Genomic DNA, 16,659 nt, shown 5'->3' with positions numbered 1-16,659 from the left:
TTTTCATTACCCATCTTTTTATACGTTACTTTGAGTTTTATATATTAAGTCCTCAAGATTTTGGGTAGCATACATCTGCAGTTAGACAGTACAACAAAGGTAGAAAAAAGAATTTCACATTCTATTTATTGATTTAAATATAGAAGTTTTTGGAATGTGATTTGCCAGGGCTGGGGCTCGCAAGATAAGCCTCACTCATTGGCCTTAAAGTTCAAGCATAGTGGGCCACCCTTGGCATCTCTGTATTCATAGCTCAGAGTTTTAAGTTTGAAATATGTAGATTGATTTTTAAGAGCTTACGTGGAAATCGGCCTGCTCATCTGAAGGATCTACTCATGTCATACAAACCTACCCGTTTGCTTCCTTCATCTGTGATGAATTTATAAGAATTGTCATGCTGGGTCAGACTTGCCTAGTATCCTGTTTCCAACAGTGGCCAATCTAGTTTACATGGCAGGATCCCAAAAAGTATATTCCAGACTGCTCACCCCCCCCCCTGGATAAGCAATAGATTTCACCACATGCGTATGTGTCTATGCATGTATGTGGAGTATGTGTGTATAATTATTTTCAGAAAGCACATATTATTAGACTGCTAATTAATCCACACAACTCAGGTACAAGGGGGAAGATTATACCCATGAAAACAATGAATTAAACTATAAACTGTTATACATAGAAACACAATTTTCCTTTAAGAGTATATATTAAACTCATGTAAACCTAAGTGCGGAAAGTACTGTTTTTAATGATATCTTGATCCCACTGGACACATTTCAGTCCTTTGAAAATCTGAGCTATTTCCTTACAAATCATAGGGGGTAAGAAGTGAATTAGCTGTGTCATAGACACACAGGGTACTTGCCTGCTCATATTACAGCACAGAATCTGGGCAGTTCCCAGGATGGGGGCTGGAGCAGAAAAACTTGCAAGAGCCTTCAGCACTTGGGAGCAGAACATTAGCACAGTAACATCACTGGAGAAAGAAGGCTGCCGGAAGACTTTCACATCAGTGTTCACAGGTTAGCCAAGGTTATTTTAACAAGATGCAATGTAGCGATTAGACAATGGACTAAAGCCTCATGAGACAGGGTTGGCTTTGCTTTAGACCTGCTCTCTTTTAGATGGAGTTTTGCTGGTATTTTGATTTCTTTGTTGTGGAGGCTGTAGTTGGGATGTTATGCCAATTTTAGACTGCCTTAACTCTATCCTTCACAAATGTGTTCCTACGGTTCTTGAAACACATGTTAAAGTGTTTTCTGGTTATATTTAGGATAGGTTTAGTGACAGATGTGCAGAACTGCAGCATGTACTTCTAGGTGGGTCTATTGTATGCAACTTAAAGACTGTGTGTTGATGCCACACTGTTTAGAAGCAAAAGCAATGTTTCTACTTAAAGTACTTTTCTGTCTTAAGGAATGCTACTTTTGCATAACTTTGCTGATTTGCTAACTGTTCCATCCTGGACCTGCCAGATGGTCTCCTCCTTCATTCTTGGCATTAAAATGAGCCAAGCGTGCTCTTTTTCAAAAATGAGTGCTCTCTGTTTTAAAACGCTAAACCTGGCTTCTCAAACCTGTCCCGGGGAGCCTGCAGCCAGTTGGTTTTTCAGCATTAATAAACTAAATGAGCATTAATGAATGTACACCCCTAGCCTATAGCACTGCCACACAGCCATTGAGCCAGCCCCATTACTTGTAATTTTCAAAGATATGACTTGACTGTGGCTAAAAAAAAAAAAATGCGCAGGTTCCATAAAGCATCAGTGTTTTAGCTGTGGGAAAGAGATATACTCTGTGAGTTTGTTTAGGGAAGGGAGAGAAACAACACATATACATTTGATTTCCAATTCTTTGTGAACCTCTAGGGCCAGAGAAAGTACCTGTATATAATATATACAGCACTGCATACAGCTAGTAGCACTATAGAAATGATTGGTGTTGCTATGTTAAATGATTGTGCCTTGGCAGGACTTTGAATGTTTTGCCAGATGTGATTTTTGAATGTGAACTTAATCCTTTTGGGTCAAGAAGCTGCTTCACTGTTAGAACCCTGCTGTGCCTTTTTATTCCTGGATTTGCATGTTTTCTCCAGTATCGTCTTTCCACATTAAACTGCATCTGACAGATCATTTTGACCCCTGAGGCAGGCGGTTCTCCACTGAAACATGGCCCAGTGTCAGGTCTTTCCAATTTGGATGCTTTGTCAATAAAGTTTTGGTTGTTTATACCTGGCTGCTGGAAGTTCTTTGGCCCACAGCTACTCCTTCTACAAGCTGTTTTTCACGTAGAGGTTCTTTCCTTTTTCTCCATTTTTTGGAGCTTGGGATATACTAATATTTCTCATGGATGATCATAATTAAACTCCTAATTGTACAATTATTCAGTTTCTCAGTTCCATTCTGTTATTATACATGGATGACTATAAATTATTACTCTTTTGCATCTAGCATTCGTTTCCGAATTATAATATCAATCCTAATTTATTTTGTTATCACTACTTAATGTATACTATCCCGCATCACTTTTTGTACTGTTAATCACAATAAGTTGTTAGACACATTGAACCTGATCTGTTAGGACAATGTGAGATATAAATGAAATAAATAAATAATATGAGACACATTTATAGGGAATTTTTTAGCTACACATGCTCGAATGTGTGGTCTTGTTCTCCCATGTGTCATTTTAAGGGACTGTGACCAATGAGCCAAGAGCTTTCTGCTGGATATACAGGGAGCCCTGCTGAGGGCTTTTTTGGTCCATTTTGAGGCATTGAAGTTACATTATATTCTTTACAAAAAAAGCCTTTGAGTCAGAATTTCAGAGCTGCTCATCAGTTTTAAGTTTCCCCATAAACAACAGATTTTTTGTTGGTTTTGTGACTTTTGTAAATTACCCATCTTGTGAGGTGGGTAAAACCTGCATGTAATGCCAGTGCATTCATGTGTTTATTTATTTGGATTTTGCTCACACCTTTTTCAGTAGTAGCTCAGGGTGAGTTACATTCAGGTACACTAGGTATTTCTCTGTCCAAGGAGGGCTCACAATCTAAGGCCCAGATGCATCAACCAAATGTAAAAAAAGCAAAAACGTAAAAGCTGTTACCGAATTTTAAAAAATGAACAATGCAGCAAAAAAACAAGCCGTATTGTAAAGTACAATGCATCAATCTGGTGGAATCCCCATCGGTAATCGGCCCCTAAAGCATGCGCAGAGCAGCCAAGCGTTATGCTGGCTGCTCTGCGCTTGCCACAAACTACAAAAAAACAAAACACAAACACATGGATCGGGAGGGGGCAAAGGTGCTCGTCAGGAGCGTCCTGTATGGACGGCCTTGCCCCCCCCCCCCCGCCCGTGGTTGCAGCTGCTGCTCCCCGCTTCCTCCCCCAGCATTAAATAAAAACACAAAACAAAACTCAAAGCTTTAGAAGCCCTGGCCCCCCTCCCTTCCTGTCTCTGAACTCTTTCTCCACACAGCTCCGCCTCCCTCCGCCCCGTGCCCCGCCCCCACCCCCCCCTGAGATCATTGCCGTCGCTCCCCCCTCCACCGAGCCCCCCCCCCGCATTACCGGCCCGTGCAGCGCCTCTCACCTCTGTATGAAGACGCTGCATGGGCAAGAAGACCAACAGATCGCTGCAGTCTTCAGGATGTCTCTCTCCTTCTCTGACCTGGCCCCGCCCCGTCTGACGTAGGTTTCTTACGTCAGATGGGGCGGGGCCAGGTCAGAGAAGGAGAGAGACGTCCTGAAGACTGCAGCGTTCTGATGGTCTTCTTGCCCATGCAGCGTCTTCATACAGAGGTGAGAGGCGCTGCACGGGCTGGTAATGCGGGGGAGGGGGGCCCGGTGGAGGGGGGAGCGACAGCGACGATCTGAGGGGGGTGGTGGGGGTGGGGCACGTGGACGGAGGGAGGCGGAGCTGTGTGGAGAAAGAGTTTAGAGACGGGAAGGGAGGGGGGCCAGGGCTCCTAAAGCTTTGAGTTTTGTTTTGTGTTTTTATTTAATGCTGGGGGAGGAAGCGGGGAGCAGCAGCGGTGACCATGGGCGGGGGGGGGGGGGCAAGGCCGTCCATAAAGGACGCTCCTGACGAGCGCCTTTGCCCCCTCCCAAACCTTTTTTTTTCACTTTTATAGTGATGCAGGGGGAGCGGGGAGCAGCAGCGACCTTGGGCGTCACTAAAAGACGCCCCTGATGCGCGTTTTCGCCCCCCTCACTTTTTTTTTGTTTTTTACATTAAAGTTTTTAGTCGGATAGCCCTAACGACAGGTACAGACCTGTCGTTAGCTTTCCGGCAGTTTTCCTACGTTAGGGTAGTCAGAAAACTTTGGTGCATCTCGTTTCAATGGGGTTTCTACACAATTTGCTCATCTGCATTCCGTTTTCGTTTTCTGCTACCGTGGTCGGAAAATGGCCTTTAATGCATGCCATGGTTCAAAAATTCTTCGTTAAAGGGTCATTAAAGTTTAGTGTATCTGGGCCTAAGTTTGCACCTAAGTTTGCTGTATGTATTTAAGAGGTTCCATATTTGCTAAGCCTTTCCCAAAATACTAGTGTAGTTTTAATTGCAAAGACATGAAAAAGGTGTGAGCAAAATCCAAATAAATAAATAAATATCTATGCTCCTACCTGGATGACCTATACAGAGTTATGCTACGTATGTATCATGCAGAAAATATTTGAATAATGTTGCTTCACATATTTTATTTTCTAGATGATATTGTTTTTCTCCAAGGCTTTGTGAGTGAATTTTTCTGTGGTAGAAATTTAGGAGTTGGCATTCAGCAGGGTTTAAACAGTCAGGAGAGGCTTCAGCCTGCTTAATCTCCACTCAGTGTCCTTGTCACTTAACTGCACTGTACGGTTATTGCCGGGGCAGTCCGTCAGCAAAATTGGGAGGAGCTTTATGCGGGCATTGACAGTGGCCTACTTACCTTGGTTGCCACACAGGGTGGGGTACCCCCTCTTCCGAGCAAGGGGGTGCGCTGAGCACTTATGCATCTGTTGCCTCTCCTGATCCCCTGCCCTGGAACAGAAGGTTGACAAGGGGCATGGGACCAGCAGAGCTCACAGCCGCATGACTGCTCAGCACACTCCCTTGCTGCCTGCACATGGAACGGAACACGCCCACTAGAGGGCATTGGCCATATTTAATGCGGATGCCTGCAAAATTAAGCAGACAGTTCTAAGCAGGCACCTAAGGCAGATCTAGCTTTGTCCGTTTAGCAATGTAAGTGCTAGGTACTTAATATCAGTCGTTACCTGCATAACATTCCCGTTGACGGCTGACCTGGATGTTCAATGCCAATACCCGGACATGGTCGTGCCATTGAGTATTCAGGTGATCAGTGGCTTTAAAACCATTGACTGCTGAGGGCTGAATGTCAGGGGGTTAGTTAGTAGAAAATCTTTCGGCATGACTTCATGCAAAGAACACCAGAAAGTATCAATTTATTAGGCTCCTAACTTCCTCTGACTGCATTCTCTAATCTTTACAAGTAACCGTGAGATAGCTGCTCTTCTGAACTCCTGAGATGTCAAATACTGTCTATTACATTGATCCCTTTCATCTAGAGCAGATGGCGCATTGAACAGGTTTTGCTGGAGGAGAAGAGGTTTCATGCCATTTACTGAATGGATACAGCTGTGTGTAAGAGATCACTTTTTTTTTTATAACTAACATATATTTGAACTATTAGAAATCAATTAAAAAAGAACAAGATATTTTGCAGTTGTTCTGCCAGCCACCTTCTGTGTACAAGCAGGTGATGTGCTTAAGAAATATACAAACATCAGTCAATTAAATATATTATCAAGGAATGAAGGCTTAGATTCCCAAAGGATGTTACAAGTAGTCAACTGGGTGATTCTCAGAACTGTCACTAAAGTCAGGGCTTGTCCTGATGGCTTCATAGTTATTTGTTCAGGATATCCACACTGAATATGCATCAGAGGAGGGTGTGTCCTGTCTTAGTAAAGACAGTTTTTCATTAAAAAGTGTTTAGATAGCTACGAACCACATGGGTGCAATAACTTCATGATAATCTGTATATAATCTTTCCAGGAACTTGATTTTAACTCAAATCCCACCATGTTATTGTCTTCCACGTAAAAAAAGCAATTGGGTAACTAAATCAACACTTTACTATTCATTCACATTATTATCTTAATCTGTATAAGCAATACTCCAAGTTTCATTTCAACACTGTATCAGACCACATGGAGCCCCATTAAGAATATATAATATAAGGAAAAAGATGTCTAGGTGTGCACATGGAGGCTGGGGGGCAATATTTTACAAAAGCAGTGGTGTGCATAGAGGCCAGTCTAAAATATATGCATCTCACTGCTCCCCACTCTCCAAAGGATGTGGAAAAAAACCTCATTGTGATATCCATGTGCAGATGTCTTCAGACAGCTGACATATCCACATGTTTAGTACCAAGGGTCAAGGGAACAGCAGCATGTGCAGAGCAATGAAAGATCAATAAACATGTGGATCCCAGTAAAGAAGGGAGACTGTTTTGGGAAAATAGCTGATCTGGGCATAAACTAGTTCATGAGGTGTTAACAGTAAATAATTGGTGTTAATTGGCAGTCATTAGGAATTACAGGTGGATCTTCCTGCACTTTATTCTATAACATGTACGCCTACATTTTAAGATGTGCAACTCCAAAGGGGGTGTGGCCATGGGAGGTACTTGGGCAGGTCAGGAGCATTCCTAGAATTTGGCGTGATGTTAAAGAATAATGCCATTTACATGCCCAACTGCCATTCGTTAGGTGCCAGCATTTAGATCAATTTTTGGCAGGCGTAAGTGACCAAAGTTAGGCATGAGATATGCGCTAAGCCAGTATTCCTTAAACAACAGGACCTGCTCCTTTAGAGAAACAAGCTGGATTGATGTGCTGCTTAATTGGACTACAAGTTGTGAATACGGATTGAATTTCGCTCGGGTGTGGCTCACCCGACCACACTACGTTAAGTGCCCATATTGATTATATTATTTTGCTGTATATCGTAGAGCGAAGAAATGATCACTGCATGCTGGTACAACATTTCGTTGTGATTATGAATGTTTGAAACGAGTTACAGTGGGGGAAATAAGTATTTGATCCCTTGCTGATTTTGTAAGTTTGCCAACTGACAAAGACATGAGCAGCCCATAATTGAAGGGTAGGTTATTGGTAACAGTGAGAGATAGCACATCACAAATTAAATCCGGAAAATCACATTGTGGAAAGTATATGAATTTATTTGCATTCTGCAGAGGGAAATAAGTATTTAATCCCTCTGGCAAACAAGACCTAATACTTGGTGGCAAAACCCTTGTTGGCAAGCACAGCGGTCAGACGTCTTCTGTAGTTGATGATGAGGTTTGCACACATGTCAGGAGGAATTTTGGTCCACTCCTCTTTGCAGATCATCTCTAAATCATTAAGAGTTCTGGGCTGTCGCTTGGCAACTCGCAGCTTCAGCTCCCTCCATAAGTTTTCAATGGGATTAAGGTCTGGTGACTGGCTAGGCCACTCCATGACCCTAATGTGCTTCTTCCTGAGCCACTCCTTTGTTGCCTTGGCTGTATGTTTTGGGTCATTGTCGTGCTGGAAGACCCAGCCACGACCCATTTTTAAGGCCCTGGCGGAGGGAAGGAGGTTGTCACTCAGAATTGTACGGTACATGGCCCCATCCATTCTCCCATTGATGCGGTGAAGTAGTCCTGTGCCCTTAGCAGAGAAACACCCCCAAACATAACATTTCCACCTCCATGCTTGACAGTGGGGACGGTGTTCTTTGGGTCATAGGCAGCATTTCTCTTCCTCCAAACACGGCGAGTTGAGTTCATGCCAAAGAGCTCAATTTTTGTCTCATCTGACCACAGCACCTTCTCCCAATCACTCTCGGCATCATCCAGGTGTTCACTGGCAAACTTCAGACGGGCCGTCACATGTGCCTTCCGGAGCAGGGGGACCTTGCGGGCACTGCAGGATTGCAATCCGTTATGTCGTAATGTGTTACCAATGGTTTTCGTGGTGACAGTGGTCCCAGCTGCCTTGAGATCATTGACAAGTTCCCCCCTTGTAGTTGTAGGCTGATTTCTAACCTTCCTCATGATCAAGGATACCCCACGAGGTGAGATTTTGCGTGGAAGCACCAGATCTTTGTCGATTGACAGTCATTTTGTACTTCTTCCATTTTCTTACTATGGCACCAACAGTTGTCTCCTTCTCGCCCAGCGTCTTACTGATGGTTTTGTAGCCCATTCCAGCCTTGTGCAGGTGTATGATCTTGTCCCTGACATCCTTAGACAACTCCTTGCTCTTGGCCATTTTGTAGAGGTTAGAGTCTGACTGATTCACTGAGTCTGTGGACAGGTGTCTTTCATACAGGTGACCATTGCCGACAGCTGTCTGTCATGCAGGTAACGAGTTGATTTGGAGCATCTACCTGGTCTGTAGGGGCCAGATCTCTTACTGGTTGGTGGGGGATCAAATACTTATTTCCCTCTGCAGAATGCAAATAAATTCATATACTTTCCACAATGTGATTTTCCGGATTTAATTTGTGATGTGCTATCTCTCACTGTTACCAATAACCTACCCTTCAATTATGGGCTGCTCATGTCTTTGTCAGTGGGCAAACTTACAAAATCAGCAAGGGATCAAATACTTATTTCCCCCACTGTATATCTCCTTTACACTTCTCTTGAAAATAGTGTGCATGAGGTTTGTTGGAACAAATGATAGGATTGACACAGAAACACTTAAATATTGCATAAGTTATTGTTGCAACAAAAACACTGGTGTGTGTATACATAAAAAAATATATAGAAAATTGTGGAAACATCGTGGAGAAATTCTATGATTGAGAAACTTGTCCACCCTTAGAGACGTAAATCACTTCGGTGTAGCCTCGCTTGGGTGAGTTTATACTCTGAGAATTTCCCAATCATTTCAAAAACTTTCTTTTGCTTTGTACACATACTTTATTATAGTTTTTCTGGGTCAATCTTTTCATCATTTTGTCTCCTTTATATTCTACTCTGGTTTTTTGATTCTTGGTATTTTGATTTTTACCAGAGATTCATTTGGGATTGATATTTTTAGTATTCCTTAAACGTCATTCTGTGCAGCATGCCCTTTGCAGAACGCTGGCTTAGCGTAGATCTTCTCAGTGACTAATTTTGGCTGCCATTTACTGAATTCCTTCCAATTCCATTTAAAATGTTATGTATAGTTTTTAAAAGGCTATCTGTTAGCACCTGTGATTTACAATAGAGGAGTAATAAACAATAAAAACTATATTTCATTTAATTCTAACATAAATGGAATTACAATAGTCGATTTTTGTTAGAACAAGAGATTGGGTTAAGGTATAGAAGACTGGTCTGTGAAAAATGATCGCAATCTCTTTAGTTTCCAAAGCATATGGAAGGAACTAGACACAACATTCAAGACTTTCTAAGGTGTTCTAAGGATAAAAACTGATCAATTGTAACCTCTAAGATTTTCATTGAGGATACAACTTTTATTTATGCTGATGACATCACTATTTACATCTGATTTTCCAAAACTCTATATGATATCATTAACAAAATCAGAAAGGCCATTGCTCTCAAGTAGATTGTCAAGAGAAATCGTCATGATGTTAAATTTTGATTATTATGATTCAAGACAAAAGAATCCACTCCAATAGGACCCAGAAAAAACCCATGTTGTTGATGGATATATTCAGTGGTGGTCCTTATGTTCTCCTACTGTAACACTCAGGGTGAAATGCAAATCAAATAGTCAGTGTTTCTCAATATGTAATAAACAAGTCCACTCTCTCTTAAGTATAAATCGGATCTGGTTGGACTTGAAGTGTTTCTTATATCCCAGTGAGAAAATGCTAAAACAGTAAAATGGTTCAATGCCTACTTTATATGCAAATGAGCTCCAATGGTTCATTATCTCAGTCTTTCTCTCTCCTCTCTGTATTCCTGTCATGGTCTGTGCTGTGCCCCCACAATCTGGTTCACCTTGCCCCTCTGTGTGTCATATCTTGCCGCTGGCTTATCTTCCAGAGGCCTCCGCAGCACACCGAGCCATCTGTGTACCATCCCCAGTACCCTGCAGCCTCCTCTGTCACAGCATGCCTCTCTCTCTACATGCTCCCAATAGATACCACTTGAAATCCCATGGTTTAAAGAGCCAGAGGTGATTTCTGGTCTGAGTGCCTGGAAGTGACATCACGGGCTGGAGACCTATTTTATGAAGTCTGGGCATCCTCTCTATTGCCTTCATAACAGGTCTTCCTGACTTCTGCCTGTTTCTGGACTATCTTGACCTGTTTTCAACCTTGCCTTGCCTAGCCTGCCTTGACCTGTTTCCCGCCATGCCTTACCTAGCCTGCCTTGTCCTGTTTCTAGCCTGGCCTTGTCTAGCCTGCATTTTCCTGTTTCCAGCTTTACTTTGCCTAGTCTGCCTTGTCCCATTTCCATCCCTGCCTTGTCTTCTTTACAGCCTTGCCTAGCCTGCCTTGCCCTGTCTCCAGCCTTGCCTTGTCTCCTACCAGTCTTGTCATACTCCCAGCCTCTCCTCTGCCTGTTCTTGCTTTATCCTAAGTCCCAATTCTTCTGGGTCTGCCCCAAGGGCTCTTTTAAGAACCACCCCAGGTCCCGATTCTTTCCCCCAAATCTCTTCTCAGAGTCACCCCAAGTCCCAGCTCTGCCAGTCGTTCCCCCGAGGGTTCTTATCAGAGCCACTCATTGGCCTCCTCCAGCAGTGACTTGCCTGTCATCCATCAGGACCCTCCTGACCTCCAGGTTGGGAGAACGGTGCTTGCCGGTGGCAGTCCAAGGGCTCACTTATCTAGACAAGTGACAATTCCAAATAGGGAGTTCATACAGAAGTCTTTGGCAATTCAATATACTGTTTTGTGAACACCCCAATATCTTGTAGCAGCCAGGTCAGGTAATACGCCTTGCCCATATTCCCAGATTTTTTCCTTATGTTTAAGGCTGGTCCACTTTAACCAAACAACATCCACTTGTACTAGCACAGCCTTAACAGCCCCACCCCATAGGATGGTTAAGTTGTGCTCTGCCATGTTCCATTTCATCTCAGTCTGGGTTGATAGGAGAGCTTCCAGTTCCATAAGCTCCTCCTGATTCTCCTGAGCAGCACTTCTGTTCTCTGCAGTTGCCAGTGGAAAACCTCCATCCTTTCTGGTGGGCTGAGGCAATCTTATATGGCTATAGGGAACTGGAGCTTCTCCTCCTCTTCCAGGATGATTGGCTCTCTATCCATTTTAGGGAGGGGCCTAGGGAACATTTATGCTTGAAGTGGAGGAGTAGCCTAGTGGTGTTATGATTGTGGTCATAACCCCTCTCAAACTTACCTTTTTCCTGGTGGTCAGCTTAGCTGGCTTCTGTTTCTTTTGTCTGTCCTTTCTGAGCAGCTGGCTCTCTCTCTGTGCTGGCAGCTTCCAGCAGCATGGGGCTAATTGTTTCACTTTACTACAGCTGTGTGTGTGGACTGAGTTGCTCTACCTCTCTTTGGGTGTACTGGCTTCAAGTGCTTCACGGTGCTGCATCGGTGTGGGTTGGGCCTCTATGGGTTTCAGTGTGCTCTCCGGGTCAGTGTGCTGTTGCCTGGGTCTAGGGAGTGTGACATCATCTGGGAGGGCCTTGATAAGGAAGTGGTGTTCTTTCCTTCAGTGCCTTTGCAACGGTGGTGTTTGCTTTAGGTAGGGTGGTGCAGTGTGTACTTCTGACTTTGTGTCTAGTTTCCCTGCTTGCTTTTCCTAAGGTCCAGGTTAGTGTTAGTGCAGTGTGCACTGGTGTCTGTGTGCTTAGCTTTCCTGCTTTTCCCTTGTGGTTCCCTTGCTTTTCCCTCTTGGTTTTGGAAGCGCCTTGATAGTTTTGTATCTAGCTTGCTAGAGTAGTGCTTAAGAAGCTTGTTAGTTTTGTGTTTAACTTGTTAGTATAGGGCTTAGGAAGTCCTTTTGTTAGTGTAGGCCTAGGAGTGCCCTGGTTAGTCCAGTTCCTTGGAGCACTGCTGTCTCTTCTGTTTCCAGTCCTGGTCCCTGTGTCATCCGGTATCCGGTAAGTCCTGTCGGCCACTCGAACCCAAGGGCTCAACCCTTGGGGGGGTAGTGGCCAAGTGCAGGTGAAGCTGTGTGGACCAGTCCAGTGTGCTCTCGTCCAGTGTTCCAGTCCTGTGATCTCCAGTCCGGGGAATTCCAGTCCGGTGTTCCAGTCCTGTGTTCTCCAGTCCGGGGGATTCCAGTCCGGGTGTTCCGGCTCGCTGGGCGGTGCCTGCAGTCCCTGCTGGTGCCGGTGTGCTTGCCCAGCGTTGGTTGGTGGGTTCTGCCTGCTGCTGTCGCTCCTCGTCAGCAGCCCAAAGGCTCACGTTTGCTCCAGAGCCCGGCCCCGTGGGCTCTGAACCTGAGAACCTGACAAGTGGTTAGTGCAGTGGACTTTGATCCTGGGGAACTGGGTCCGATTCCCACTGCAGCTCTTTGTGACTCTAGGCAAGTCACTTAACCCTCCATTGCCCCAGGTACAAATAAGTACCTGTACATACTGTGTAAACCGCTTTGAATGTAGTTGAAAAACCACAGAATGGCGGCATATCAAGTACCATTTCCCTTTCTCCCTTGCTGTCTAGGAAATACCCTGGAAACTCTCCTCCTCAGGTTCTTCAAGGATCCTTCCTTCTTTTCAGACCTGCTGGGAAGATTTCTTCTATTCTTGGTTCTTCTCTACACATGTTACATCTTATATGTTACATCTTATATGTATATAGGGCCTGATATTCAGCCTGTGCCACCAGCATTGAATATCCAGGTCTTGGTTGGCTGACCAAAGTTATCTGGGTGCCAGTGTGAATATTTAGACTGACACCCAGATAAAGCAGGACGGCCTTTTTACTTTTTATCTGGTTCCTATGAACTCCAGTCTGGGTAGTTAGCTGGTTAGTTAACTAATATTCCGCTATGGTCAATAGAGAAAATCATGGATAACTGAACTCTCCTGTTCTAGCCTAATTCTGGCCTCATACCACCCCCGCATTAACCAGTTAATGTTCTGGTGGTTTCCCCAGAGTTGTGGTTTCACTATCTGGTTATGTGTTGCTGAAAATCTGGGTGTGACCCAGTTAGCCTGTCCTACCTGGTTATTCCCTGCTAAATATTGGCCCCATGATCTTTATCTGCTATCATTTTTTATATTTCTATGTAATATCAGTAGTTTAAAACAGGCTCTAACTTCTAAAGGTAGCCAGCAGGTGATACACAATATGAATGGCAGATCAAATTTCTTTGCACCTACAATCAGCCTTTTTGCTGTATTCTGGATCAACTACATTTGCTACATATGGACCTGTAGTAATCCAAAATACAATACATCATAGTAATCTAATTCATAATACTCAGTGCTTGGACCAATGTTCTCAAATTTGTGTCAAGTAACATAATAACATAGTAGATGATAGCAGATAAACACCATCAAGATACACTCAATATAATGTGATGCTCCCCCTGATCCAGATTAACTGTATACTTACTTCCTGCGACACAGCTAAATATGGACAATATTAGACTTTTATTACCACCCCCCTCCTCATTTCTTGTAGCTTATATTTATGTTTCTTATCATGCTTTCTACTTCATTATGTACCTGTATTATTGAACCGGAGCTTTACGGTATTGTGTAAGCCACATTGAGCCTGCAACTAAGTGGGAAAATGTGGGATATAAATGTGTTAAATAAATAAATCACATTATATTGATTTGTCCTTTCCATTTTCAGGGCACAGACTGTAGAAGTCTACCCAGCATTAGCACTATACTTCTACATATATTTATATATTAGCATTCACAGACTTCTGCAGACAGTTTTCTGTGAATTCAGAGTAAATATATCAGGGAGGAATGCTTGTGAATTTCCTTGGCCCTTTGGGATAGGTGATAAATCAAATTGAAAAAATTAAATAAATATATCAACTCAATGTCTATTTTTCTTTTGCTTTTCCTTTTTTACATATTGATTATCTGGGCGTGGTAAGTGCTTTTGAAGCCTTGGAAACAGTCATGTACTGACTGAAGATTAGGAATGGGTAAGTGTCTTTCTTCTTGCCACAGCTGAACTGGTGTTTTGGAAGGAATATCTATTCTAAACAGAGGAAAATGAGACTTATACTTTCAGGAGTGAATCTGATCATATATTTCCAGTGGGTCAGGTCTAGAAAGCTGATTTTTATGAGATATGCAGATCCTCTCGGTCTTCTTTTTCCCTTTACATACGATTTGATTATTTTTATTGGCTGAAGATAGCAAATAACTTTTGGTTGTAATATTTTCAATGTCTTCAGTTTGGTTGAGTTATGCCCTCTATGAATAACACATGTATCATTGACATGTCAAGAGCAAGCAATACATTAACATTTGGCACAACCTACTTTTCAGACATGCTCTTTTCCGTTAGATTTAGGTTAAATATAACAAACACAACTCAATTTCTTTCACTCAAGGACTCCTTTCTGCTTTGGAATGAGAGAAGAGAGCAAAGAGATAGGGCCAGTCTGCAGCCAAGCTTGCACAGTGCAAACTTAAACTTGGTTTGAGTTCAATAGAAATTTTGGATTGCATCATGATACACTAGAGGAATCAGTGTAATTTCCTTGTCAAATCTGAGTCGAAATTCAAAGAAACTCAAACATCTGAAGCAAATATAAAAGTCTGCTTCAAATGCTGAGAAGATCCAAAAGCAGAGCCAATAAATTGACTCCAGATTTTTCTTTAAGGTGTTATGAACAATCTGGCAAAAGTTTTCAGGCTTGACAAATTGTTTGATACATCTATTTGAAGTTCACCAGTGGCATCTTGTATAAAGGTATGAGCCTCAACTAAACCTCCAGTATATCTATTCTTTTTAATGGGCCAACCAGCTCTCTGCAGAACAAGTGGAAATACCTGTTTCTTTCACTTTGATGGGGGGATACTCATAAATAATCCTGAATTGCTCTGTGAACACAGAAAGAGGGTGTGGAAGCGTCCTTTCGAATGACAGAAGTTTTGTTTTTGTTCAGTAGCAGCCTCACTTTAACCAGACCCTCAAATATGACATTTTCATTCAGTGTGGAGTAAGTTTTCAGTAAGTTGCTTCATTGCAAAGGTATGCACACGCTTGAAAACCTGCACAGAGGAAGACACTTTTCAAACACAAGGTACCTTACCTGCACATATGAGTTTGAAAATTGGGTTGTTATGTGCATGTAAATTTCAACAAAGTAAAATTAGTAAATTTAGGGGGTCTTTTACAAAGACCCCTTAGTGTTTTTAGTCCATGCTAATGATTAGTACGTGCTAAACGCTACAGACACCCATTGGCATATATGGGCATCTCTAGCATTTAGCGCACACTTATTTTTAGCGCGTGCTAAAAGTGCTAGCGTGCTTTTGTAAAATGACCCCTTAGATTTCATTAGTGGTATGCTATCTCTTTTCTTACTGATTTTTTTTCAATTAATTTCAAATATTTTTAATTCCTATTAAACATATATAGATTTACCCCCTCCCCGTTTACTAAGCCATGCTAGCAGCTGCTGTGCGCTAACGTTGACGCAGCCCATTCATGGCCCCATTTACAGAGGCGTGCTAGTGTTTTTAGTGTGCACTAGATATGCCCATATATTCCTATGTAGAAGACCACCTAACTTTGAATGTGCTGTGTTGGCATTGACATGCAGCAGCTGCTAGCGCAGCTTAGTAAACAGGGGGTTAGATTGCTGAAAATCCATCTGTCCACATACAGCTGACTTACATGGGTTACCTATCTTTACCTGCTTAGCAGATGCCTATTCTTTGAAAATGTACCCCTCTTTGTATCATTTTTGGAAGGAAGGGCACTGTGAAGAATGGGGGTGGGGTGTTTGCTATATTTAAGAGTGATCTGGTTGGGGGGGGGAGTAAGATGGCAGTTGCATTCACTCCGCAGCCCCTCACTACCTCTCCACCCTCATCTCTCCCTACACTCTTTCCCAGGAACTCCGTTCACTAGGTAAATCTCTCCTAACTGCACCCTTCTCCTCCATCACTAACTCCAGACTCCGTTCCTTTTATCTTGCCACACCTTATGCCTGGAATAGACTTCCTGAGCCGTTACGTCAAGCTCCATCCCTGGCTGCCTTAAAATCCTGGCTAAAGGTCTATCTGTTTGTTGCTGCTTTTGACTCCTAACTTGTCACTTGTTCGTAACCTTTATCTTGTCTTCCTCTCTTCAATAGTTCCTTATCCCTATGTGTCCTATCTGTGTGTCCTACCCTTATCCCTTATTTGTCCTGTCTGTCTTGACTTAGATTGTAAGCTCTTTTGAGCAGGGACTGTCTTTTCTTCATGTTCAATTGTGAAGCGCTGCGTACGACTGGTAGCACTATAGAAATGATTTGTAGAGTAGTAGTAGTTGCAGTGTCTCGCTGAGCAGCGTGTTGTTTCCTTGGAGGAGCAACCAGACAACTCACCTATTGTTGGCTTGTTGAATGGGGTTTTTAGTATGTTTTTGGCCCAACAGAGGTCTTGAGGTTTCAGTCACTGGGAGTGGTGATCTGGTGTCTCCCCAGGCTGGTGATGTTTCTGAGCCCCAAAGAACGCTAAGCGGTGTTGATACAGCTCTCAT

At 43.1% G+C, this 16,659-nt stretch overlaps 1 protein-coding gene across 2 annotated transcripts in view; it reads left to right on the top strand.

Annotated features, from left to right (window-relative positions):
* The first annotated feature begins 944 nt into the window (after positions 1-944).
* Positions 945-16,659, top strand: part of FBLN2 (fibulin 2) — a 206,428-nt gene continuing 190,713 nt past the window's right edge. For both annotated transcript variants that reach the window (XM_030206340.1, XM_030206338.1), the window contains exon 1: positions 945-1,022. The gene's annotated coding sequence lies outside the window, so the exon portion shown is untranslated. The remainder of the gene's footprint in view (positions 1,023-16,659) is intronic.

Source organism: Microcaecilia unicolor, chromosome 6 (genome assembly GCF_901765095.1).
Source record: "Microcaecilia unicolor chromosome 6, aMicUni1.1, whole genome shotgun sequence".
Classification (NCBI taxonomy): Eukaryota; Metazoa; Chordata; class Amphibia; order Gymnophiona; family Siphonopidae; genus Microcaecilia; species Microcaecilia unicolor.
This window is presented reverse-complemented; position numbering and strand designations above follow the sequence as displayed.